Here is a 26304-nt window from a genome sequence, read left to right on the forward strand (position 1 = left end):
GGTGGCGTGCTGCTGCTCTGGCAGCATTTGGAGGGGTCTTTTTCCTGCTCAGCTCCTCATCCTTCAGCACGCAGGGCTAGGGTCCTGGGCTGCCATCCCACCTTCTTTTCCTTCTGCGCCTGCTTTTGTAGCATCTCTGGCAGGATTTGTGGTGGAGGATGTGGGACTTGTTGGTTAGAGAATCTCAGTATCCTCCGAGATCCCCCAAAATTCAATCTGTCACGTACACATGTTGTTGGAGAGTCGGGTAGGTGTGGCAAGGTGCTAGGAGAAGGCCAACAGTCTGTGGAGGAAAACTTGCTGCTTGTCTCTTCACCTGTGGCGCTGGCCTTCTGCAGGTAGTGCTAAAACCACCTTTTTTTGTTGAGCATTGACCATTTCTGGTGCTGTCCCTGAGGAGAGAGGTCTTGCCCGGCGCGCTGAGCCGGCCCCGCGACCAGCCGGCGCGTTTCGTGTAATCGCAGAAATCTGTTGGGCTGGGGCTGAGCGGCTCCGACTGAGCCCTGGCTCGTGGCCAAAACAAGCTGTCCGGGTTTGTCTGAGGGGTGGCAGCCGATGGCTTCAGCTTCTAAAATTTCTCTGGGAGCAGCTCTGCCTCTTGCCGGCTGCTTGAGTTTTGTCCTGTCGTCTTCGCGTTGGGACACGGTCCGAACCCTAAAGAAACCGAGCCTTCTGCCTGGCCAGATTTCCTATTCCAGTGGTTTGGGGTGCGGGGGGATTCTCCTTTCCTCATGTGGTGTGGGGGGAAGGGCCTCTTTTGCGGGCTTGCTGTAGGGAGGTTGTGAGTTTTTAGGATATTCTGTGCTTTTTATGGGTGTGGATGCTGAGCAGGTATCCAGTGGCTGCTTATGAGTGGGGAGGGCTGTCCTTCTGCAGGTCTGTCTGATGTTTCACGGTCCGTGGCTTGCTTTTATAACACTCCCCCTCTGAGGTACAGAATGAGGTCGCTATTTAACCAAGCTGGTGTAACTGTGTGCGTGTTTGGCTTCGGGGGGCTTCCCCACCCAAGCTGCTGGTTTTGCTGCTTCTCCGGTGGTGTGTGAAGGCCGGCATCGGCCCTCTCCAGCCTCTGGGCTTGTCTGCAGCAGGCAAGACAGAGCTCTCTAGTTTTTTCTTTCTTTTTTTTTTTTTGGCTGAAGAGAGGAAGTGGTAGATACCAATCTTTCTCTCTCGCACACCCTGCCATGCACATCTTGCTGGTGGCCACCCAAACTGCCCCCTAGAGATGCTACTCTACCGTGACTAATTTCCTGGCTTTTATTTTGAAAACCGAGTCATCAAAGCTTGCACAGATCAGCTGGTGCAAGCTCCAGTCTGCTCTGTATGTGAAAACCTAGAAAGCATACTTCTGGGAAGAGATGTTGGAGACTTTTCTATTTTTTCTTCAAATCACACACACACAAAGGGAGGGCAGTAGTGAATGTTCAGGATGTAAATAATTTAATTGGAGTGTCTTGGTCTCAAAATCGAGACTAAGTGCATCGGGAGTAGTAGATGTAAACTCTGCCAGGTACGAAGACTAACCAAGGCTGTAATCGTTAAAAATTTATACTGCTAATTGTAAATCTATAAAAGCTCTGAGTCTCATTTGTGAGATGATCCACCTGTGAAATAAACACTATCATGTCCTTCCCTTGCTGTTTATACCAATACTTGTCACTAGTATTTTGTGGGCAGCACCACTTAAGTGACTGTGCACGTTAGACATAACTGTTGATAACTATTGGTTAACCTTCCATGAAGAAATATTTTAGCTAATAAACGTACAAGCACATGAATTTAGCCATTCCTTGCATGTTTTCCCAGCTATAAAAATGTTTCAGCAAAGGAAAACATCATTTTTCTCAGCGAGTAACTGCTGCTCAGGAGAGAGTTCGGTGTTTTTTCTGCTTTTTTGTTGTTCTTTAAAGCGCACACACAAGAAGAATGCTAACAATAAAAATCTGTGTTTGAGGTATTAGTGATTTGCTCATGTAGGGTCAGGTATTTTTGTTTACTTTCTTGTGTGCCACTTGCTCAAAACCAAACAAATGCTAACATGCTCTTGGTGTGTATACAACTGCAGATGTGAAATACAAAGCACTGAGTAGAATAACAAAATTAAATTTTAATTGTAGTAGATGCCCTGAATTAACTCAGTTGCCAGCGGAAGTGCATTTAGAAAGATGAAAATTAAGACAGGTCCCCCCTTGATCTGAGCAGAAAAAAAAAAGTCAGCAGAAATCTTCTACAACTATGTTTTTAAAGCCAGTACAATTTCAATACCTGAAAACCATTTTTTCCTGGATTTTGCCTTTATTGACAGAGCTGTAAATGCAGAATAACTTCACTCTACTTGGTAGAGTTCCTGCAGATCTGCATCAGCTTAACAGCTATCAGCTGAGCCTCACTTCCTCGTTGGCCAGAAAACCCAACCCAGTTCTTTTTTAAAAATAAAAAAAATAAAAAAAATGGGGGGAAACTGGCTGGGCATTAATCTTAGATAACCAGGTTCTTGCTTTAAGGAAAAATAATAACAATAATAAAAATCTTTTTCAGACAGATTGTTCCTTAGGAATGCTGGGAGGAATGGTGAACCAGGGAGCTTCCTGTTAGCAGTCTCAGTCCTAGCATTTGGCTCCAAAAACCCAAACCACAGCAACCTCAGAAGGTAACCCCCAGCTTCTCAGAAGGCTGCACGAACCCTGCCCAGAGCATCCTCCGTCCTGCAGCCTCCCCAGCACAAGCAGTGGGGCGAGGAGGCTGGAGAAGCTCTCAGAGCCTCAAATACTATCGGGAGGCTGCTGCTGCTTTGGTGGGAGCCCCAGGAGAGGGAGTGGGATGGTTGGGAAGCAGTGCTAGCTAACTGCTGTGACATTAGGAACCCAGCCCTTTTTTTTTTGTTTTGTTTTCCTTCCCTCTTTTCTTTCCAGTGAACAGCTTTGAGATTGCCTCGCTCTTTAGGAATTGGTTGATACCATTTCATTTGTGGGAGAAGTGAGTCAGCCCTACCCCAGCATAAAGTATTTCACAAAAAAAAAAAGATATATTTTCCTCTTTTCTATACATTTTATGTCTAGATAGTAAATGATGATAATGATAATGATTAATTAGTAAATAATTAGTAAATAGTGAAAAATTAATTAGTAGAATAGTAAATAATGATAATGATTAATCTTTCCTCCTTTAAAATTGCCTTGGAAAGCTATGGCAGTGAGCTGTGACATGGTTGTGACACTTGCTGTCTTGATATAAGCCCGCATCGGGGGCTCTGCTCCTGCTTGTGCAGCCCTGCAATAAGCTCCAGTTGGTCGGACACGTCTCAGTTGCCACGTGCTTGATTTTGATGCTTTCTGGCACATTCTTGTGGTGGGATTTTGCTGGATCAGGACCATGAATGAGCTTCTCAACACGCTGTGGGTCACCCTTGTCTGAGGGGGGTTAAGAACAAAAATTGCATGCAGACTGCTAGAGACATAGCAAGTAAAAGCAGTCCACCTTCTATTTTAACTATGGGTGGTGTAGGTTTTACTGAATTGTTGCTAAAGGAGCTTGGTGAGATTGAAAACGGGCCTGTCCCACCTTTCTCCAACCATCCCAGCGCTGAAGTGCTGCAATGCTGTTTGTATGTTGCTGCCTTTAAGAAAAGTAAAGAGAGACAGCAGGAAATGAGGACGTAAACTCTGCGCGCTTCTCAGAAGCAGAAGGAAAGTGACATCACTGCTTTTCAAACTTGGAGCAAGCTTCACTTCTTGTAGTGGTTCTCGCCATATCCACTTCACAAAGAAAAATGCGTATGTTATATAGCACTGATGTGTCATGTTCTTAATTTTTCACAGTGCTGGTTTATGCAGACGTCTTACGGTAACTGCTTCAGAATGGTTTCTGTTTTATCGAAGACCTGATTAGCTAGGAAGGAATGGGAAATCCAAATCTTAATAACAAGTACTACTGGCAATATTTATTTTTCTCTCCCTATTTAAATATGTTTTCCTTTCTTTTATTTTTGTTTGCATATTATCCACTGAACTATTAGTCTATGAACCAGTTGTAATTTAGAATCCTGCATAGTAATCCATTTCAGCAAAAAAGTGCTGCGAAATTTGCTATTATTTAAAAAGTAAATGTCCTAAAAGTTCTGGAATCTTTTTCTTTTTTCTTCCTCCTTTTGTAATTTTTACTCTGTGTGATTATTTTCAAGGGGTTCTGCTGCCTTCTGAAAAAAATGATGCTCAATGAATATCATGGGATAATACAGAAGCCTGTGTAGGATGTGCACTGACCTACCTAAGAAGCCCAAGAGAGATAATTACAACCTTTCTTAGTCTAAATACAACCGTGCTTTGCAAATGTTTTTCCATGCAAAGAATGTGAGCCAGTTACATTTTGGAGGCTGTATGTATATGGAAAAGGGACTATAAAGTATAAAGGAGATGCCTATTTCAGGCAATTTTTGACGAGTTCCAGATTAAAAAAAAATAAAAATAAATTATAGCATATTAAATTATTAGGCATCTTTATTAGGGTGTGAGGAAGATTTATGCTGTAATGAAATATTGCTGCAACCCAATTTAGAACTTGACAAATCTGGTTTTATAGGCCTGAATTATAAGGGATACCTCATTATTTGAGGGGAAAAAACTTTTATTGTTATTTTTGGCACCCTTGTCTCCTTTTTGGTTGGGTTGTGCTCTGCAGGAGCTGCTCTGGGCAAGATGTCTCAGCTGATGCTTTTTCAAGGGAGCTGTGCAAGATGAAGTCATCATCAAGGATCACATCCTGGCAAGCCTTTCTTACCACATGTGGTCACTGATTTCAACTCAAAACTCATTCAGTCTTTGTTGCTCCTCTGGACCAGAAACATAGGTCTTCTTAAAAGCATGGAGTTCCACTCTGTTGTCAGATATATCAGACACAGCATCAGTATCTGATAAACACATCAGTATCTGCAGCTATGCCAAGTGTAGCTACACCAGAATTACACATATACTGCTTTTTTTTTAAAAAGAAAAAAAAAAGCCTTATTCCTTCTGGGCTGTCTCTCCATTTGCACGAAGGTTTGCTTGGAGTTAATGTGTTTGCTGTATGACCTGGTGTAGGTGTAATGGCTTGCAGTGGACCATAGTATTTGTCAGTCTGCTCAAAATTTTGGTAGCATGTTCTTCTCTGAATGACTTTTGAGACTGCTCGGGCAGTTCTTGTGGCTCATCACAGGTATTCTCCCTGCTGAGAAGTAAAACTGGAAGCAAACTGAGTTGGTGCATTTGACTGGAGTGGAGAACATATCTTTGCTGGAAATAATATTTTTTCTAGAGCAATGAGTTCCTTGTGTGCAGGGTTTCTGTTTCCCCGGCTGCCCTGGCATGCAAAGTGATTGATCTTGAGCAAATGACACACTTGTAGCTGCAACCATGTAGGCACACATTGGTGAGCATGTGACAAAGGAAAACAAAACGCACGGGGCAAGCTCAGCCGGCAAATCCTCCAGGTGTCTTTTTTTCTGCTCCCTAGGGGAGAGGGGCACAAACTTGTCCCTACTCTGCTAGTGACTTGCTTGCTCGGTGGCTCTGCGAGTGCCCTTTTGGTGTGTTGTGCCTGCTGAATGGGATGAGTACAGCGTGTCTGGGTGTAAGTAACGCTTACCTGCGGGAGAGCGCCCTGTCACGCAGAGTGATGAGGATGACTTACTGGGAAATGAAGTCTTGGGAGTCTGAAGCTGGAGCAGGCACAGCTTGGCGTGTGCCAAACGCACGCTGTGTTACGTGCTGGGCTCTCGCTGAACCATTTGCTGAGTTGTAGGGACCCTGCTGTTTTGTTGGTCTTTTTAACCCCCCCCGTTTAGGCATCGGTAGCCAAGTGTTTTGCCTCTCTGTGTAGCCTTAAATTGCACTTTTTTTCTGATGCAGTCATCAGATCAAATTATTTATAAAATGAGGACATCCTTTTGGACTTCAAGTGTAAACAGTCCTGTAAGTATGTGCACAGGCAAGGAGATTCTTGTCTGTTTATCCGCAGTTGAAGCCCAGATATTAATAAATACTAACGTTAAATAGTGCATTTTTTCCCCTCAGTCTGCTTCTGAGTTCTCCCTTTAGGGCTCAGATTTCTTCTCGGGGTTACCCAGAGGAGAACTTCCACCTCGCCCCTGCTGGAGTTACGAGTTGCAGTGCGTCTCTGCTGCTGTCATTTACCTGGAGCTAGGGCAAGGCAGCGAATCCTTTTGGATTTGGGATTCTCAGGTATCAGCAGTGCCAAAGCCGTGGCTGCAGTTGCTGGTGTGTGCATTTGAGGGTCGGGTCTGCCGTTTTCATGCAGCGGGATGATGCTGGGTCTGTTCCCTGGGAATTAACATCGAGAACTGGGAGCCCGCTGAGGTGCCCTCAGATGTTTTGGCACCAAGCTGATGCTGGGCTCTGCTTGCTTGTAAGACACCTCAGTGGGCAGCCGAGTGCTTCAGGGGTGGTGGGGAGGCACTCTGCAGGTTGGAGGTGGCTGGTGCTGCCCCGGTGCTCGCCCTGAGCATCCTCCTGCGTGGAGGCTGCTGGTGGCTCCGGGGGAGACGGGAGAGGTGCAGACGCGGCGCTGTGAAACAGAGGCTGAGAAAGGAACGTCTCGCAGGGGTCTTTAAGGTACCGGCTCCTGCAGGGTGACTTCATGTGTGTTGTGGTGTTTATTTTAGCTCCCTGGCTTGTTTTTTTGGGGCGGGCTTATTTTTTAAAAAAACAAAACTACAAACAGGCTCTTAGCCAATGCCAGCGCAGTTTGCAAACCAAAACCAAATCTGAGCAGAGCACTACTCTCGAGTGAGCTGCGCTAATCGAAGACGCGCTTCAGTTTCCTGCCTCGAGCTTCTCCCCGGCTCTGGTTGGGTGCATGTACGGTACGGCGTGCTGAGAGACACCTTTCAGGCCCATCCCGTTAAAGAAATGTGTGCTGGCAACCGCTCCGAGCTCCGTATTGGATGCGTTTATTGCCTGCCTACTCATGGTTAGCAAGCAGCTGCTTGGAGTCAGGTAGGCTACAGACGAGTCCTGGGTTTGTGAATTAACATCTCAAATGGATCGGTTGTGCGTCCTTCCTGCGCGTTGCACAGATTTCTGTGTTCCTGCGATCAGACAAAATATGTACTCTGACAACAGTAATAATAATCCCCGTAAGAAATGTCACACAGTGCACGTTGTGTGTGAGCAGAATATTTTATGCAGTGAGGATGTCGAACTGATGCAATCCTGAGCACTCCGGCTCTGCTGTTTGCATAAAAGCAGCACCTCAAAGCCCCTGTGATCTGTTCCACCAGCAACGCCGGGGCTGACTTTCACTTTCCTTACTGTAAGGGGATTGGTATAGGAGGGAATTTGCCATCCGCTCTTAGTCTACGTTTTTCCAGACAAGTTGGCCTCCACAAACGTTACAGCCTCCTTTTTCTCTGCGTGGGAGAGTACAAACTGCTGCTGGAGGCAAGGGGGAGAGATTAACATTCATCTGTTTTTTTTTTTCTCTTTTCTTTTCTTTTCTTTTTTTTTTTTTTTTTTTTTTTCATCCCGTGGGCATGGCGGACTTATGAATGTGCTGCTCCTTCAGGGAGCGTTTCTGCTTGTTGCCCTGATGAGAAGGCCGCAGAGGAATGGGTACGGGTGTGAATTTCATGTCACTGGTAATCAGGCACATGAAAAAGCCAAGCACAGTGGCTCTGTGGAAGAGGTCAGAGAGGAAAATGGAAGGACCAGCAAAAGCCTTGGGCTGCTCTCTGAGTGGGGGCACTTGCTAGGAAACCTTTTCAGGAGTTTGTGCATGTTGAGGGTTTAATGGAAGGCCCACCTCTTTGCTTCAGCTTTTCATGAAAAGTGGTAAAAGTTTTATTTTGCCAGGGCTCTGTGTTGAGCAGAGAGATACTTCTTCGATCCTTACTGTGATTTAGTGTTGCATGCATAGCCAGAAAAACTGATGGGGAAATATATATCTATCAGAAACAAAAAATGTTTAAAAAAGAAACGAAAGTCTCCACTGGCATGGAAACCAGAGCTGAGATTATCAGCGCGTGTACAATCACAGCAGTGACTGATAACGCTCACGCAGGATCAGGAGGCTTAGTTTCGCTTTGGCAGGGGCAGGAAAGGTCTCTCCAGCACGTGCTTCTGGACACCCCACTGCGAGGGGAGCTTCCGTCTGTCCGTCCAGCCGTCCGTCCAGCCTTGCCCTTCGGTGTCCTGCTGTGAGGGGCAGGTACTGTGGTGCGTGCACGCCGTGAGGGTGATGCATCTGCCTCTGTCTGCCTCCTTCCGCAGAAGCACCAGCCTCCCCGGCACTCGAATTGCCTGTGCAGAAGCAGCAATAGCCTCGTGGTCCCCAGGGTCTCCCGCTGCTGCCAAATTAGAGTATCTCTCTCAATTAACAGCCAGGCGTTCTTTTCCCCCCCCTCCTTCTCTCCCCCTCGCCCCATCCTAATGGGGAGTGGTTAATAGTTATCATTTACTAATTTAGGGATCTGGAAGGTTTGTTCTCAATGCGTTGCAATCAGGAGAGCTCGCTCCTCGCCCAATTAGTGGGCCCTGCAGCCGGGCGGGCAGCCTGCCTTCCCGCTGTGGGGTGTCCGGAGGCGATGGGGCCGCGGGCCTGGGTGGCCACTGGGGGATTGCAGCGCCTGGGGAGCCACCCCAGTGTCTCGCCTGAGCTGCCAAAGGGGTACGAATGCGGTGGTTTTGGATGGATGTGGTAAGGATTTTATCCAGGGGATGGCATGGGGATCGCTGGAGGGTGATGGGGGGCTGCCATTTAAAGGTTTGGAAGGATGTTGCTAATGGGCATTGCATGAGGTGAGGTCAGTATGAGAGGAACAAAAAAAAGCAACAAAATGAGGTGAGAGAGGAGCAAAAACCCCATTCAGGTAAGGGCAGGGCAAGGGCAGTGCTGCCCCATGAGGGGCTGGTTCAGTCAGGGTGGGTTCGTGCGGTCGTTTCCGAGGCTCTTCAGGAGCATCCTGTGGGGCCGGGCTTCCCCTCTCGGACATGTCTCTGTCCATGTTCCAGCCAGATTTTGGCAAAGTAGGAACAGCACCATCCGCGTCTGACTTTATTTAAAAAGAAAAAAATAAGTCTTGAATGCCAGCCATCTGCTGTTGGCTTCGTATACAGGCCGTGTCCCCTCAGGGGATGGAGGTGGCGTGTCTGGCCAGAGAACCGCCACAGGAGCACGTCCATCATGCCGAAAGAGCCCTGCCCAGTGACAGGGAATTTGGGTCCCTTCCTGCTGGAGGGATCCACAACACGTTGCTTGTGAATCCTTGAGAAGAGATTTGAGCCTCTCTGTGCAGGGGATGCAGAGTGCCGGTGTGGTTAGGAGCTGCCGTACTGGTGATTGAGGCAAGAAGATAGTCGCCGCTTTTCTTCTTGCAGGCTGGTCGTGGGGTGTAATGTTGTTTTGGAAACGGTTTAGGTTGTGGTTTTCTACAAGTTGGCTATTAAAATAGGCCCACTATCTTGATGGGAGCCAGTATGAGCCCTTAGCCTGAAGCAGGAAATGGGCAGACTCGTTTTTCTTTCATTCTTTCATCCCAGTGACCCCCAGCAAATGCCCAGTCAGTGTTGATTTGCTTCTGAAGGTGCTTTTTCTGAAGTCAGTGTGCCTTGCTTTTCTTTGTTGTACTTCCCCGTTTCTTCCTATTATAGAAGTCAAGTGCTGACTCTGTTCCTATAGCTCCGGGTGAAGGTGAACACTAGCAGGGCAGTAGACAGTTAAAAAAAAATCCATTAATTAAAATATTTACATTGGAAGCTGCAAAACATTTGCTCGTTGAGTAAAACAAACTTCCCCATTGTTCTTATACCATTGCTGCAATTTCTCTGAAAATAGCCAGGAAGAGGTTGAGCTGTGAGGAATTTTACTGGGTTGGCAGGGGAGTAGGAGCACAGGGGTGCTCTGCTGGGCTCCTGGTCAGTGGCTCTCTTCTTCCTCAAATCCTTTTGTCCTATGGACAAAAGATCTCTTCTTCACACACACCCACAAAAGAAAAAAAAATACCACAGTGAAATATGTTGGTATGGTGTTTCTGGTGATGCCAAAGCCTAAATGATCCATGTCCTTATGAATAAAAGGTATTTCTCAATGAAGCAAATGGCAACTGAAAAGAGGAAATAAGAGGGAGTAAATTGTGTCAGTAAAAGATGAGGAAATGGTTTTCAGTGTATGACAGGTTTCTTTTTAGCGCTACAAGTCTGCACTGCTGTACACTTCAAAAAGAAGAGCACAGCACAGAGGGGTGCCCAGGCTGGGACCCAGTACCACTGCTCCCATCCCGCTGCTGGGGAACTGGAGGATGTCACCTTCCCCATCACCTGGCGCTAGGCCCCTGCCATTCCCAAAGGGAATTGCTGCCTGAGGGAAACCAAGCCAGCATGCAAAGCAGGCATGTCAGATCCAGGCTTAAAAAGCAGTGTTTCCCTTGCATCCAGGTTTGTGCTTTAGGCACAGGAATGCTCTTTGTAGAGTTGTTGCAGGAAAAAAAAAAAGTAAATGTGAAAATAATTCATTTGAAATCCTTCCATTCCTGCCTTGTCTCCTCCCAGACAACTAGATAGAGAAAAAAGTTGTTTTTTTTTTTTTTAATTTTATTTGTTTCTTTTTTTTTTTTTTAAAGTCATCACCACCACCCTGTTCTCTCACAGAGCATCCAGTTTCACTTGTGCATTTCTGGTCATTTTCAGCTTGGCAGTGGACTAACAGGCTTCTAGTGCTGGTGGGCAGAGCGCTCAGAGTGCTAACATAACATATGGAGGGGTTTGTCTGGTGGGTTTGGAGATTCTTGGTTCACACTTTTTTTTCTAGGCAGACTCTTAATGCTTTTCAAGGTGTCAAACTGGACATCTCCCTTCTGCTGTGTGGGTTTGCTAATTGGATGGATTGCAGGTCATGCCCCCTTAATTTAATGGTGTTGCAGAAGCCTGTTTGTTTGAGCCTGTTTCTTTGAGCCCCAGTCTGTCAGGATTTAGATCTTATTAACTCTGAAGTTGCAGTTTTGTTAGTTAGGTGCATGGCACTCTTTCCTTGTGACCCCAGGTACGTTGAATTGTATTATGCTTACCTAAAAAAATCCTTCTGTTCCTTGTCAGTTTGGTGTGCAAAGGTGGTAAGACGTTACTTGATCAGGGTTCAGCATCATTTAAACTTGTGCATGAGAGCTTTGTTACATCCATGTCTTGCATGCTTTACCATATTTAAGAAGGACTGTGTGTTGACAGTTTCTTGGCCTGCAGATAAAAGGTGCAACATACCCAGGTTTGATACACTGACAGAAAATTGTCTCCACGAAGTATAAGGCTGCTGTGATTATTTCTGGCCATTACCATTGGTCTCATTTTACAACTGTGCACATTATATAATTTGATGTTCATTTAATTTAATGAGAGGATGCTGCAGACTTATTTATGACTTGGTAGGGCAACCTGTACACTTTGGCCACCTCTTTTAACCTTTCTGAAGGAGGAAAAGCATGTTTCTTACAGAACATGTTACAACATCTTTAATACATTTATATCCAGGTTTCCCAGATTCCTGCAGACAGGAGGGCGACTTGCCTGGGGTGTGGATTATACTGGAATGGGAGCAGAAGTTTAACTTTTTTTCTTGAACTGCTTCTCAGCTTTCTATTATAAGGTTATTGAGTGGTATTAATGGAGTTTTCCTTTTGTTGCAGATGGAATTTTGTGACTTGCTGGATTCTGAATAGGGCGAGGAGATGTGTCTGATAAGGTAAGAGAAGAGGGTAAGATAAACATGTTCTTACATAGAACAGTCTCCCTGGTCTCGTGTTCTGGTTGAAGACAACTGTTTCATTCCTTGGCAAAGCCCTGCAAATAATTGAGGTGTTTATTTATATATTTTTTCTGTCTCTGATCTCAGAGCAGGGATCATTTCAATTCTGTACAGCTTCACTAGTCCTTTCTCCTGGTGAAGTGATATACAAAGTCTAGACAACAGAAATACAACTCTTTCAGGCACGAGCTTAGCCAGGTTGGTCATGCTTACCTTAATATTGTAAAGTTTCTTAAAACTTACATGTGAGGTAGAAGCATTTTTGTTTGGGTTCAGGATTCCCCCCCTCCCCCAGGACTTCTGAAAAGTGAAAAGATCTTTGAGCTGTTTTAGCTTCTATGCTTTAAAACTTGTTTTTCCTGTTGCAATATTTTCAAAATTGGACTGTTTTGAATAGGATAGAATGTATATCAGCAGAAAACCTTTAGGTTTGAGTTTGAAACAAGTATTTGCTGTCACTGATATACTGAAGGAAGTAAGTTTGCAGAATTTTAATAACAGCATTTGAAAAAGACTGTGTTCAGATAGGTGCTTTTTCTCTTTCAGTTTCTGCTCCAGACTTTTCTACTGTCAGAGAAGAGTAGATGTCTTTAAAACTAAAAGCAGTGGAATAACTATATTCAGACACCAAACAGCTGAATACAGTAGTAGCATGATGCAGGAATTATCAGTCTTTCAACCTGCAGTCCAGCCTATCACTATGCACCTCATTCATTTATGCATTTCATTTCGTCTCCTGTTTGAGCTCTGTGTAACTTAGGGGCCTCAAAATCCCTTTTGTTCTTCGAGGCTGTTGGTTGGAAAGTGTAGTGAAAACAGCTAAAAATATTATGTCATCGTGCAAGGATCAGGATTAAAAGCCTTTTTCCTTCAATTGAGAGATTTAGCTGTTGCAGACAGTCCTTTTTTTTTTTTTTTCCATTTTAGTTTTGTTTGCTTAGTGGAGTTACTGTTTTGGAGGGTGGCTACCCGAGCAAGAACTGAAAACTTTAGGTGGCTCTCAGCCCAGCGTGGAGTATGCAGGAATCAAAAGCTCGCTTGGTTCTTAGCCTTCTGCAAATATTGGGCATTTTCCCCTTTGTCCATTCGAACCACACCCTTTCATCCCACCACTGAATTACATTATAAATATTTTATTTAATGGCTTATGAGGCCACCTTTGAGTAGACGGTATGTATATAGCTGGTAAAATACAGCTCTTCAGGTGAGAGGTCTGGCAATCTGCAGCGCTATTATGTAAAGCACCTCAGCGCATACCTCGCTTGTTATGTAAACCATCTTCACTCACTCGCACGTGTTGGAACCGGCCTACTTCTGTTCCAAGGGTGGTGAATTACGAATTACGGCTGTGTTCAGGACTTCTTAGAGCGTGTTCAGCCCAACCGTGCGGGCGGCCCGGCTGCCGTCCCCTCATGTGCCCGCCACTGGCATTGCTGTGGTGGTGGCCGCCGTAGGGGAGCCACCGCCTGCGCAGAGCCGATGTGTGGAGTCGAGTGTGGCCTATATGGGTTAAATGCTCGTGTTCAGGTTGGTTTGGTTTAGCAGATTTTGTCGATTTTGGGGAAGAATTTTATTCATCTGGCAGTGGCAGGCACTGCTTTGGTGTGCTCCTCAGCACTCACTCAGCTGCTCGTGTTTTCCTAGGCTCCTCATAATTATTTCGTTTGTCTAACTCAGTCATTTGATTTTTGTTTAAAGTATCGTTCTTCACTGCAAAGTGGATATTCCTGAATGTACGTGCTTTAACCTGAGCAGCAGTTTGTTTTAATGCCTCTCGTAGGGCAAGCTTGCTCTCTCCTTACCTCATAGAAAGCTACCGAGGGAGCTTTGCGTCTCGAGCATGTTCTGCTGCTTCAGGCCTTGACACCTCTTCTTGCCATGGTTTTATTGCCAGCCCCAGGCAGGTACAAATCGTGAGTCAGGTCCCTAGAAATCACAGGACTGGCTTCAAAATGAGATTCTGGGAGAGAGAAGTTAACACTTCCCACTGGCTCTCGTCTTTCACCTCTAGAAGAGAAGATTCTGTCCTGGCAGTGTGTGATGCTGTTTCAGGGTTGAAATTAATCCTGAGCTACAAATATGCCTGTCTCATTCTCATCTTTTGGCGTTCAGAGGGACTTCATTTATTTGTTCCTTCCCTGGCAGCCTGGGGCAGAGAAGTGTCACTGTCCCACTCCCTGTCCTGCCTCGCAGGAAGAAGCGGCTCTCCTGTTCATGCTCCTGCTTAAGGCCATCATTGTCAGGCACCCCTAGTTCTTAGAGCCATCCCTTATTACTGTTAATTTTTTAAACTACTGTGTTCCCTCTCCCCATTTGCTTCTGTGCTTTCATCTTTCCAGACAGGCATCTGGATCCTGCTCCAAACTTGCCCTTAGGTCCTGTCTGTGCCTCGTGCCCAAGCTTTCCCCTGATTACTTACAGTTTTCATGGATATTTCCTAACCCATTCCCTGCTGCTGCTTCTGGAGTGGAACTTAGGAAGTATTCATGAGAGCATCATGAGATGTGGCGAGCTTTTGCTGATGTTGATGGGTGCCAGAACTCTCACCCAGCATTTTCTTTTCTTTCCCCTGTATTTCCCTGTGCCTTTATCTCGCTTTCTTCCAAAAAGCCGGGGACCCTTGTGAACGAGAAGTTGAGCTTCACTCGGGGTCTGCCTGGTAATTTGGATCAGAATCATAAATTCATTCTATCAGAGCTGATCTAGTTTCAGAGGTGCATTTGTGAGCTGAAAATGACTCTGATCGCTGTGATGGCGTTGTGTCATATTGGAAAGGAAATGACAAGGAAGTAACAGTTACCAGGCCTATTTTCACCCTCTGTTAAACTGCATCGACCTGATGGATTGCTGCGCCAAGGCCGCTTGTCTTAACAGTTCCAAATTAGATTACCAATTAATATTGATTATCTGAAAAGCAGTGTGTTGATGTATATTCTGTTATTAATGGCTGGGGCATGCTATGTTCATGCATTTTATAATAGCAATCTGTTTTGCAAACATTTCTGGTTGTTCTTTTTAAATGAGTCTTGGCAGTGAAAACACCAGTTTAATTCAGAGTATCTCACTGAAGTATTTGTGTTCTTTTCTCGTTTTGGGTGTTTTGGTGTTGTTTTTTAGTGGGAGTAACACTTGATTTTGATGAGACCAGATTCAGGCAAAGTCAAAGAATGATTTTTGTCTAAACTGGTGCACTGTGGTTTCTTGCATTAATTCACATACGTGCAAAATTGTGGCATTGCTGCTAGATTACTTCTGCTAATGTCCTCTGACATTGCGTATGAATTATTTTTGTCTCCCCAGAAGCCATCTTAGAAAAATGTTCAAAATAAGAAAGCTTATTTGAATAAAAGAGTAACAGATATTTTGAGTTCCCTTTCTTGTGTTATTTAGTTGTTTTGTCACAGTATGTGGAAAGTACCTGGAAAGTACAGGGAGGAAAATGGGAAATCTCTCATGCATAAGGAAAACCTCTAGATAACAAGTTGGGGGGAGGGAGGGTGGAATATCTACATAAATGTAGACATCAAGGTAAATGCTTTTTCCTTTTCTTTTTCTTCCAGAAAATTTGAATATTTGCTCAATCTGATGTTGCAAGTTGTAAATGCTTAACACTTCTGAAAGAATAAATTACTTCAGTGCCTGACTGTGTAGATAACTGTCAGCTTCAAAGGATGAAGTGAGTTAGAAGGAATGTCTGGAGATCTCGGCATAGGCTAATATTAGGCAGAATACTGAAAGTGGGGGGGAATACATTCAGCTAACATAACAGAAGCCTAGATGTACGTTTATGTATAAATTAAGAGGAGCCATGTTATGAAAAGCAAATTTCTATGGTTCTGCTTTTAAAGTGGAATACTCAGTTCCCCCTTCCCAGCTCTGTCACACTAGGTTTCCCAAGCTTGTTGTTGTAAGAATTGTGCTTCTTTGATAAACAGCGAGATGGAAAATTGACCAATCTTATACTTCTCAAGTTATCTTTACGATAAAGGTCACCTTCCGCTGTTAGAGTAGTGCTGTGAGCTGCTTCGTTCTGTAAGAGGCAGGTAACTTTTTCTGCAGTCTTGACCAAGCAATTAAGAGAAACTGAAATTAGCGCTGTAAAACGCACAGTCAAGCTATGGGGCTAAAATTGAAAGAGCCATTTCAGTTTTTGCTTGAAAAGTGAACTGATCTGCAGTTCCCCTCTGAGCTTGTAAGCACAAAGAAGGAGCAATGTTGGCCTCACAGTTTCTGGGGTGCATATTTCTTGTTTCTCAACCCCTCTGTACCATCTCTGCCATTTGTCTGGTTACTCAGTGAGCTAAGTCGGGGTACGAGACCTGGACCAGCTATGAGCTCCTCCTTCTCCTCAGGGTTATTTTTCTGATCCGTGTCCCTGGGCTCAAACAGGCACAAAGGGGAGCATCAGGATGGACCCAGGGGGCACAGCAGCATCGTCCCTGCTGCTGATGATCTCTGGGCACCTCTGCAGCTCTGACAGCTCGACCAGAGCTTGGAGATGTGGTATGCAGGGTAGGGGACCCTTGGCCTTGGGAGCCTGCTGCGTGCCCGCTCCGCTGGGCAGGGCGGCCGCCGGTGCCAGTGCGTGAAAATAGCGCTGGAAGCCAGGAACTTGTAACTGCAGCTCTGCTAATGACTAGCCTGTGGTTTTGGGCAACTCCCTCAGCCCTCTTTGAGTCAGCTCCCCTGTCAGTAAAGAGGGGATAATACTCCTTTATAACTTACTGCTGAAATGATTAATTGCTGCGCACAGTGCTTCAGGTACCCAGGTCCTGCCATGTATTGTTACCATTGCTGTGGTGAGGCCGATCTCAAACTTTGTTCAGAAACCCCAGCTCCAAAAACACAAAAGTTTTGGGGGGGTGTTTTTTTGTTGTTGTCGTTGTTCCTCTTAACTATTGAAACAGATCAGATTGACTCTCGGTACTGAAGTGCTAACCACCAATACCGGCCATCTGGATCGTGCCCACCTCTCCTCCCCTTCTCCTTCCTCCCCACACCTCCTCTTTTGCCTTTCTTCTCTTCGCATCAGCCGTTTCCTAGATGAATTAAGGACAAATTGCCAGGAGATCTAAAAGGGAAGTTTTAGTTGAGGCTGAAGGTGAAATCCTTCAGTGCTGCTGAGGCAGAGAGGTAGGGAAACGTTGTTTTTTTCTTTTCCAGCCCATTCTGGGTGGCAGCCATGCAATTTCCAAGCTCTGGCTTCTGTTGCCAAGCCGAGATATGCCAGTAACTCACTGGTTCAACAAAAAAAAAAAGAAAGAAAAATCTAAAAATGTTGAGGCGAGCCCAGTGAGTGCAAAGTTGCAGAATTCATATTTGAGATTTAAAAAGAAAAAAATCTCTAGAAATTAAAGAAAAAACTAGTCAAGGTCCCGGGGCTGAGCTGGTGGCCGTGCTCTGAGAACACCAGAAGCTCGCTTGCACTTAGCTTCCCTCAGAGATGTGCTTTTCTGGCTCATGATTGACCCTCAGCTGTGGGTGGGAATGTCCTGTTCCCACTGGAAGAGATGGATGCTGTGAGGAGCTGAGGCCTTGCCCCATGCCACGCGTCTGAAGGTGGGAAGGGAAGGACAGGCGGCCGTCACTGGTCCTTGCTGGGTGGCAAGCTGCTGGCAGCCCAGGAGGCCAAGCCTGCTGCAGCTCCTGTCCTCTGCTGGGCTGCTGTCTTTGTTCTTGGCCAGCATGCCCTGAAATGAAATAAATTGCTCATGATGTGCTGGCATCATAAACGCCAAGGAATGGGCTGTAGCTTTAGGAAACCTATATTCTGTGGAGTACTTTCATAGATGTCTGTCCTCAGAATAAGCCTCTGTTGTCTGCTCATTCTGTCTTAGTGCAGATCATGAACTCTTGCTTGGTAATTTCTGCAGAAAGCCCCCAACTTCTGTTGTTACTTTGCAGAGGTGTCCACTCTCAACTATAAATGACAGAATGTGACATGTTGAAGTTGTAAATTGTGTTCATTTCTCTCTGGAAGGATTTTAGGCAATTCTCTTTTCTGTGCTGTATACATTTTTGCGTACTTTGATTGTAGTAGTAGAGCGTTGGGCCAAGCATTCAGCAGTATGTCGAGCTCTTTTGTGTCTGTAACTGTAGGGGGGATGCAGTGCAGGGCCTTGTCCAGGTGTCCTTGTTTAATGCAAGTTGCTATGAACCGAAGAGTGGGGAGAGGAAGATCTGAATGTTACAAGCTTCGGTGCTCAGATCTGCCACGAGCGATTCTTTGGGAAGCTTGCTTTGTGTCCTTCATCCAGCCACACAAAAATTGGCACCTCCAGCACTGATTGACACTAGCTGGACTGATCCACAGCTCTGCTGCTCTGTCCTGGAGCGCTGGGAAAAGCCTTAAATACTCTGAACGGAGGCCATGGAGCACTCTTAAGACCCGTAATGATGAACTATGATTTTAATATTGTAGTGGTGCATAGGGAGCAGCCTGTGCTTCTGAAGATGTCCTCCGAGAGCGGTTCTGGTAGGAGTTGCTGCAGAGGTCTGCATTTCTGAATGTACGGCGTTGCTGCATGGGGAAGATGTAAATGGCAGAGCAGTGGGGCAGAGTTTTAGTCGGCTGGGTAAGACGAAGTGTTTCTTGTGGATGCTGCGTTTCAACAGCTTGCTGCCGATGAGTTTCTGGGCGCACCGCACACTGTATCAGTTAGCTATAATTAAGTACCGTCAGGCAGAGGAGATTAATTCTGAACTCTTCAAAATGTTTTCCTCTGCCCAGCAGCATCTTTTTGGGGCCTACTTTTGACTAATGTATTCCTTATCTTCTGAGTAAATTTTTGTAGAGACATCTAGCCAGTTTGTCAGTAAGTCACTGATAACCATTATCCTCTTTGATAAGCAAAATACGCTGACTCTTTAACTCTCAATATAAGATGTATTTTCTGAGTCTTTAGCTGTTCTAGTGGGACCTTCTTCTCTGCAGTGAACAGACCAGAAATACATGTTGCTCTTGCTGTTATTTTTCTTAGATAATGCTCTCCCTCCCACCCAGCCTTATACAAAATAATGCTCTTATCCATCCAGCGGCTGGGTTTCCTTGCTTAGCTGCAGGGTCGTGCAGGAAGTTCAGTGTCTAGATTGTGTCTGCCGTGACCCCCAGGCTTTTTAAACAGGATCGTTGCTTTCCAGGATGCAATTCTTGTGATTCTTTTTGATTCCCATAACTTTGTAACTTTTGTGGCATTGCTGTATTCAAAGCTAGTTGTCATTCACGTAAATTATATCTATCAAACAAATAAAAAGCCTTTACCAGAAAGTAACCTGACTCACTTTCTGCTTACGGTTGTTCCAGGTTTTGTGTTCTGTGCCAGTGACAACTGCAGTCATACCTTCTTTCAGGTGCTTGGTACAGGCAATGGATAGCATTGCTTCAGGCCCCCAAAATGCCAAAGGAAAAATGTGAGAGGAAGTGGGGTACATGTTGTCATTAGAGATAATACTTAAAGGATTTTGAATCTCGAAATTGAACTACTTGTACTTTGCAGTTTGGGTTTGTGTGAACATAATTGCAACTTTGAGTTCTTTCTTTTAAATATCGTATGTATGTGGGGGTGTAGTTGTTTTGTTTTTGCTAAGTAGCATTTTTCTGGAGAATTGTATTCATACCACTTGTGTTTTTTTGAAGGTAAAATTTAATGTTGATACTTTTTTTGGTCTAGTTCTTAGGAGATTGAGTACCAGACAGTTGCGCATTACCACCGACTAATAGTCAAAAGGTACAGTCTTGCAAAGACTTGACTAAAACTAAATGAATAGCTCTCAATTTCCTGTGGGTTTTTCTTTTTTTGTATGTCTGTGTGCTGCTTACCAGTAAGGAATAGAGCAACTTTCTGCTTCTGAGATAATGTTATTTCCAATTTTTATACTGTTGAAGTAATTTTTGTTAAATGAGAAGAAAAAAAGTTAATAACCTTGAAAAGGAATTTCTCTGCAAAGTGTGCAATCAGGGTTGGGATCTTTTTTGCTCTTCTGTTTCATCAAGAGGAAAAAAACTGTGGTGCTTTAGTACTTCATTAGCCTTTTGCTTTCAAATGCAGAGCCTTAGCAGTATGCTGCTTTCATGATTCATTTTAGCATTTGCCCGTGAGAATAGTATTTGAACACCTCTTAGAGATGAAAAATGTCAAGACCTTTGTTTCCACGACAGTGTTGTACACAGCTTTGTTTTATTCAACTCACTGCCCATTTCTGAAGTGAGTTGAGGAATCTGCTTGGGGTGGCCCAGGAAGTCTGTGGGAGCTGGAGGGATGGTACCGTCCCACCAAAACCATCTTCTGGTAGCCAGGGAATGCTCTCCTTTGTGTCTGTCTTTTGTAGGCTTAGGTGGATTTTTACCTTTGTTAAACAGTAGTGGTCTCACTTTGATCCTGTGCATTTCATAAACCTGAGTATTACTCCAATTACATGCTTTTTTCTTATAAAAGGAAAAGCGAATGCTTGCTGGCCCTTATCCTAGTCTGTGCTATGTAAGACAGGCAAACAAGTAGACTTGTTGGTGTCCCACTTAAACTTCCTCTAAATTTCTTGAATAGACAAGTTGAAAGAACAAATTATCCCCTGTTCTTTTTCTCTTGTCTTTCTTCTGCTGGATTGCAGCTTAAAATATTCTCTCTCTTAGTAGGCTGAAGCAGGAGTGATGAAGTCTTCTCTAGATGTGTCCTCTCAAGTTGAACTAGCTATACCATTAATCCCATTAACAAAACGCAATTGAAGTAGAACTTTTTGACATGATGCTATTGGGATATCCAGCAAGCTTTTACTGAATGAAAAATGTGAAAAATGTGCTTGGAATGTACTTGTGCAGTTTCCTGTGTAACTTTTGCCTTTGATAGGCTTTTGGAAGGACCATGCTGCCTAGAAAACTTTGTTTGTACCAAGAGAGGCTCTTAGGGAGCCCTTGAGGGGTTGCTGCATTCTCTCTCTCGCCATGGATAAATGCACACTCTGTGGGTCACTTGCTCAGAGAGACCAGCTGTTCCTGAGCTTTGGGTTGAGGGTTGGAGCCAAATGTGTGTTCTTGTTTCTTGAATTTCTGGATATGGTGTGAGGGAGTGAAAAGGACGGCGTGGTGTGCTCTGAATGCCCCAAAGAAGAGTGGAATCTTGAGCCCGTACAGCCTTGTGGCTCAGCCTTGCTGAGAGAACAAAGGAGGTGAAACTTTTTTTTAATTTAGCCTTACAAGATACATAAGGGTCATCTGTCGGTTGATCTGAAGTTCAACCAGCAGCTTCTGGTGAGACCTGTTACTGTGTGAGGTTTGAGTAAGAGTAATAATGGTCACCATTCAGCAAAACCACATCTGGCAGCGGTTAATGACAAGGTATCTTCTGGCATTATAAAAGTGCTGTGTTAAAACAAGGAAGAGGATCGTGTGCCCAGATGCCCAGATGTGTGCCCAGATGATCCTAGTGTTAGAGTCCAAGCAGGTAACGTTCTTTAAGCGCTGGTGAGTCATGGACAGTCAGGGGCTCCTGTGCTGTCTGTCATGTAAGGCAACTCCATGGTCACTTCGCTTGCCTTCTTTGTGTACATGATTTTATTTTTCATTATGGATTAAATTTGAAATTATTTCCTTACTCAGATATTAACATAGTATAAAATGTTAACCCTTTTCTGGTTGCTTGTCTTTTATATATGTTTTTACGTACTTTTTATTAAAGCAATCCTGTTATGTAATTACATAAAGTGTATACGAAGAACAGTTGAATGTGAGAGAGGCAGACTGACCTTCTATGTTCTTCTTCTCCTGTTTAAAACAAATTGAGACTTTTGTGATATTTTACTAGCAGTCTCTTGCTTATCCAGGGAAATTATTTTTAAAGACCAGACCCTGGGAGTATTCTTTTCATTTGGAAGGGGTTACTGTTAGCTTTCCAGGCTCAGCCAATGTGGCTGGTATCGGGGATGTAAAAACATGGCCACACAGGTGGTGAGAATGTTGAGTAAGTGTTTTTCTTAGGAGGAGGTGAAGTTATTTCTTAATGATTTAACTGCTTAATCTTAGGAAGTCCTTGGAGGGGAAATAAAAAAAAGATGTCTGGGAAGTTCTGCCAGAGATTTACGCAGGTGTAGTGAGAGAGGAGAGAAGGGACTATGCTTTCTGAAGTTAAACGTGGGGCAGGAAGTGCTGGAGCAAGCGTTGGCCAGAAATGCTGAAATACAGAATGAATGTGGGGAGGCAGAACACGAGTTCTTTTGGTGGTTGCACTGCCAGCAAGCTGCTTCAGCCTGCCTGTGCCTCCGAGCCTCCACCTGCGTGGAACGAGCTACAAGACATGCCTCACAACTATTGTGAAGGTGCTAAATTAATGCTTTCAGTAGAAGATCACAGAAGGCTTTGAATAAAGCTTTACAAAGTGCAGAGTGTTCTTACTATTAATACCAAATAGTTTGTGTGCATCTCTTAAATGACAAGGAAAATGAAATGTGCCAGATTTGTGTAGCTGGAGAAACATTTGCTCGTTATTTTGGAAGAGCTGGTAAGTGCAGATGGAGAAGAGAGGATTGAATCTAGGTATGGAGGACAAATCCCATGGATTGTCATCATGGATGTGGCTTTGGACTCCTTCATCTTGTTGCCTCACATCTGTAAATCCTTTTGTAGATGGCTGAGCTTTTCTGAGCCCAGTGAGAGGGAATACAATGTTTACCAATGCAGAATAATGCATCGCAGAGGAAGCTGCTGCTGAAACTTCTTAGTTGAAGAAAATGTGACAAACCAGGAACTGCTGTAGTCCTTTTCTTAAATAGGAAATACACGCAACCACAAAAGACAAGTACAGTGCTAAGTGACTGGCTGGAACCTATATTAGAAATTCGGCATTTAAAGAAACAGTCTCTCAGCCTGCTTTGTCATTTGGATCGTACTCGAGAAGCTGCAAAAAGGCCAATATGTATCCTGCCAGCAGAACAACAACCAAGCTGCATATCTGTGGTTGGGTTCTCCTTTCAAGTGACGGCCTGACCCGCTCTGCTCGGTGGAACTGAGGTTTGGGCCCACCTCGTAGCGAGGAGGGACCTTGCGGCCGGTCCTTCTGAGGCAGAGCTGTTCTTGGTCGCAGTTCCTCCATCTGCCCTGCCCAGGCTGCCCTTCTGCACCCACAGGCCTGATGCTTGCAAAAACCTCTTGGTTCGTCTGAAGGCAGCTCATGGAGAATGGGAGAGATGAGCAGATGGCTGGAGACTCATCTGGTGCTTCAGTTATTTTAGCTGCTACCGGCGAGGTGCGGACTTCCTGCGAGCAGGTGAGAATTGAAAGCCCTGCCACCGCCTTGATTTGGATACCAGCACGCTCAGAAATGAGGAAATTTCTACCCTTTGACTTATGATGGGGATCAAAACAAAACACAAAACTCCTATTCAGAGAAGTGAGTCCTCAGCTTGGCTATTTCAGGAACAGCTCCATGATGATCTCAGTGCTCCTCTGATTGGCAAGTTGGCCATCCTTTGAACTCCTGAGCTCTAATGAAGCTTTTTTTTTTTTTTTTTTTTTTTTTTTTTAATATGAGCTCTGGTAAGTATGTTGTTAGCTAATCAGTTAAATATCCTAGGGAAGGCTTTGTGGCTGATGATTAATTCCAGTAATTAATTCTGTTGTTGAACTGGGGTTCAACGGATAACTGTACTGGTTTTACTTCAGAATTGCTAACCCGAGGAGATATGTTGAAACCTTGACTTCGTTAAAAAGTTAAAGCTCTATTAAACTTTAGCCTAGGAAATGAGCCTTTTAGATCTGTGTTGCGTTGTTTCCATGCCCTAAATAAATCCATGTAGGCTGATCAACAGTGGGTACTTCAGTTTTGAGTCAATCCCGGCTTTTCAAGAGTCATCTCGGAGCCTGTAACATCATCTGACGTTTAGCTCCTTTGTGATGTTGGGTTCAGACTCTTCTGCCTCTGTTCCTCTTTGTGCGTGCTGCATTTCTAGCACAGCATCACAGTACTGGTGCCATTTGTCTAGAAGATAAAGGTTTTTTACTCTTAAAATAAGGCAAAAAAGTATAACTGTATTAGTACTTTTGTTTATAAATATGAATTATCCTTTTTGAGCTGAAAGCATAAGAAGCACTAGGTTCTAACAAGTTGTACTGACTTAACTTCAATGGTGGATTTTTTAAATATTCATTAAATGCTTTCCTGTATATAAAAAACAAAACAAAACATTTTTATACTGGAATAATGAGTATCTGATATGACAGCATGGAGCAAAAGTTTATTATGCATATACAGATGAGATAAGTTAACTTGTTTAAACTGTATTGTAGACACAGTGCTCCTGCATTTGAAAAAGTTTCATGACTCCATATAACTATATCAACATGTTTCCATAGTTAATTTCCAGCCTACAATTATATTATCTTTTGTCTAATGGAACATCATCATATTAAGTAAACTAATAACCATAATGTTAATGTTGCTGATGCTTTATTAGATACTTTAAAGAAAAAAAAAAAAAGGAAAACAAACAACAAACCGCAATCCTGCATTCACTTAACCAGGATATATTTTAACTCATGAATCTTCTCTGTGAGGGGAAAATTGAGGTTGCATTTGAAGTACTGTATCAAGTGCTCAGAACGGACCAGTATACATCAGTATGCCGTACTGGTGCTTGTGAGAACATCAAATACATGTTTTCAGTGCTCCTCAACACTTCTGTGCAAGGAGGAACAAATGCTACACCAGGACTTCTGACACATATACGTATGTCTACGTTTATGACACAGATACAGAAATAATGGCAGTAACTATAAAGGGGTGATGAGGCAAATGAATTATTTGGAAAGCAAAGGAAGAAGTAACTGCAAACCTTTAGTTGGTAGAACTGATACCAATTTATTTCAGGATCACTAATCATTATGCTAAACAAAGTTAGTTATTGTTAAATTTGAAAAAGACACCAAAAATCAAGGATATAGTAAATAATGACATGTCCTTTTGTCTCACACAGGATTAATTCCCTTTTTGTATAGGCTTACGTTTATATTATGGCAGCACAGACTGGTCCACCTCTGTATGTTATGCAGAGGGAAGGACTTAACTATGTTCTGCAGGGCAGTTTACAGTGGGAAGGAGTTGGGACGATGGTAAAAAGCTAACAGAATGCAGACACCTTGTAAAGCTGCTAAAAGACTGGATGCAGTCTTTGGACACAAAAGCTAAATGTGTATGGTAGGAGTATATAGTATTACCAGGCTATAATGGCACAAAATCATTACTTGAATACTGAGTCCACTACTTACGTGCCTGCTTTAGAAAAAAAATGCTAACAAAATGTTTTCAGAGAGCTGAGAGATCGATTACAGTTGGAAAACCTGTTTTACTGTTAGATAACTTCTTTTTTTTTTTTTTTAAATTAAAAAGAAAAAAGCCTTGCATGCTTACTTTAAGTGACGTGTCTGAGCTGTATTTTGCAAATATGTATAGAGGGGAGAGAAGGTACAAAGCTCTCCTGTTTAGCAGGAAGAGTAAGTAGCAAGATGGAATAGCTGAAACCAGATGAATCTGGGCTAGTTGTAACAAATTATTAAATGGTGTGAATTTCTCAGCGAAACAACTCCCTTTGGATGTGATGGATACTTTATCACTTGCTTTTGAATCGGCAGTAAATGCTTTCAGCAAGGGGGACTACTGCTGATGGATGTATTCTGAACTTCAGACAGTGATGTACCTGCGTATAGTCCTGTGGCCCACCTGGGGAGGGAAGACCAGCCAGGTGGTCACAGGGGGCTCATCTGTTTCAGGATCTGTGAGAGAGGGATAGAGAACACCTGATACGAAATGACATTATCCTACAAGTCTAGTGTTTGTGTACGTGCTTTTATTTGTTCCTGGTACCACTTGCAGTAGGCTGGTATTTCTTTGTTTTATTGTTTCTTTTCTCTTCACCAAATCTGCTGCTGTTTGGGTTATGACTCAAAAGGAAGAAAACAGACTTGAAGTCCTGCTCACCCACCTTTGTGAAGAGGGGCATCTGTAGTTAAAGGAGAATGAGTTGTGGGGGGGGGTTGCTGGAGTCAGATAAATGAGGTTTTGCATCTGTACTGCTATCATGTTGGGGAAGAACCATCCAGTAAAATAGAAAATGAAATACTGAATGCTCTTTGTAAAGCAGCAGCTGTTCAGACAAACTTATGATCAAGTGCTTCATGCAGCTTTTGCTTGATCTTGTGGGAAATAGGTGTATCTGCATGGGTCATGGAAATGTACTAGGAACCTTCTACCTTTTACATAGGTTATTCAGGTTCATTCTGTGTCAGCCGCAACTGGATTTTTTTTTTTATGGCAACTGTTTGTTTACATGTATAAATAAAGCTTGTATTAATCTAATCTCCTACCGAGGCATATTTCCATCACTGTGTCAACCCTGTGGCACAGTTTGTGTAATAACTGCTGCCCCAAGTTTTCACAGAAAAGCAGAGGTCACATGTGGAGTTTTCTGTCAGCTTCTGCATTTGCCTCTTCAGGTCACAGCAGAGGACACAAGGTAGAGCTGTGCAATGCTACC

General features: G+C 43.9%; 1 protein-coding gene across 9 annotated transcripts in view; it reads left to right on the plus strand.

Annotated features, from left to right (window-relative positions):
• The window catches only part of TRERF1 (transcriptional regulating factor 1), a 101135-nt gene that overhangs the window by 17188 nt on the left and 57643 nt on the right, over positions 1–26304 (plus strand). For 8 of the 9 annotated variants that reach the window (XM_027454150.3, XM_027454149.3, XM_027454147.3 and 5 more), the window contains exon 2: positions 11669–11724. The gene's annotated coding sequence lies outside the window, so the exon portion shown is untranslated. Of the gene's footprint in view, positions 1–6879; positions 6993–11668; positions 11725–26304 lie in introns of those variants that run through there. The other variant, XM_005015305.6, reaches the window with a different exon arrangement.

Source organism: Anas platyrhynchos, chromosome 3, assembly GCF_047663525.1.
Source record: "Anas platyrhynchos isolate ZD024472 breed Pekin duck chromosome 3, IASCAAS_PekinDuck_T2T, whole genome shotgun sequence".
In the NCBI taxonomy this organism is placed as follows: Eukaryota; Metazoa; Chordata; class Aves; order Anseriformes; family Anatidae; genus Anas; species Anas platyrhynchos.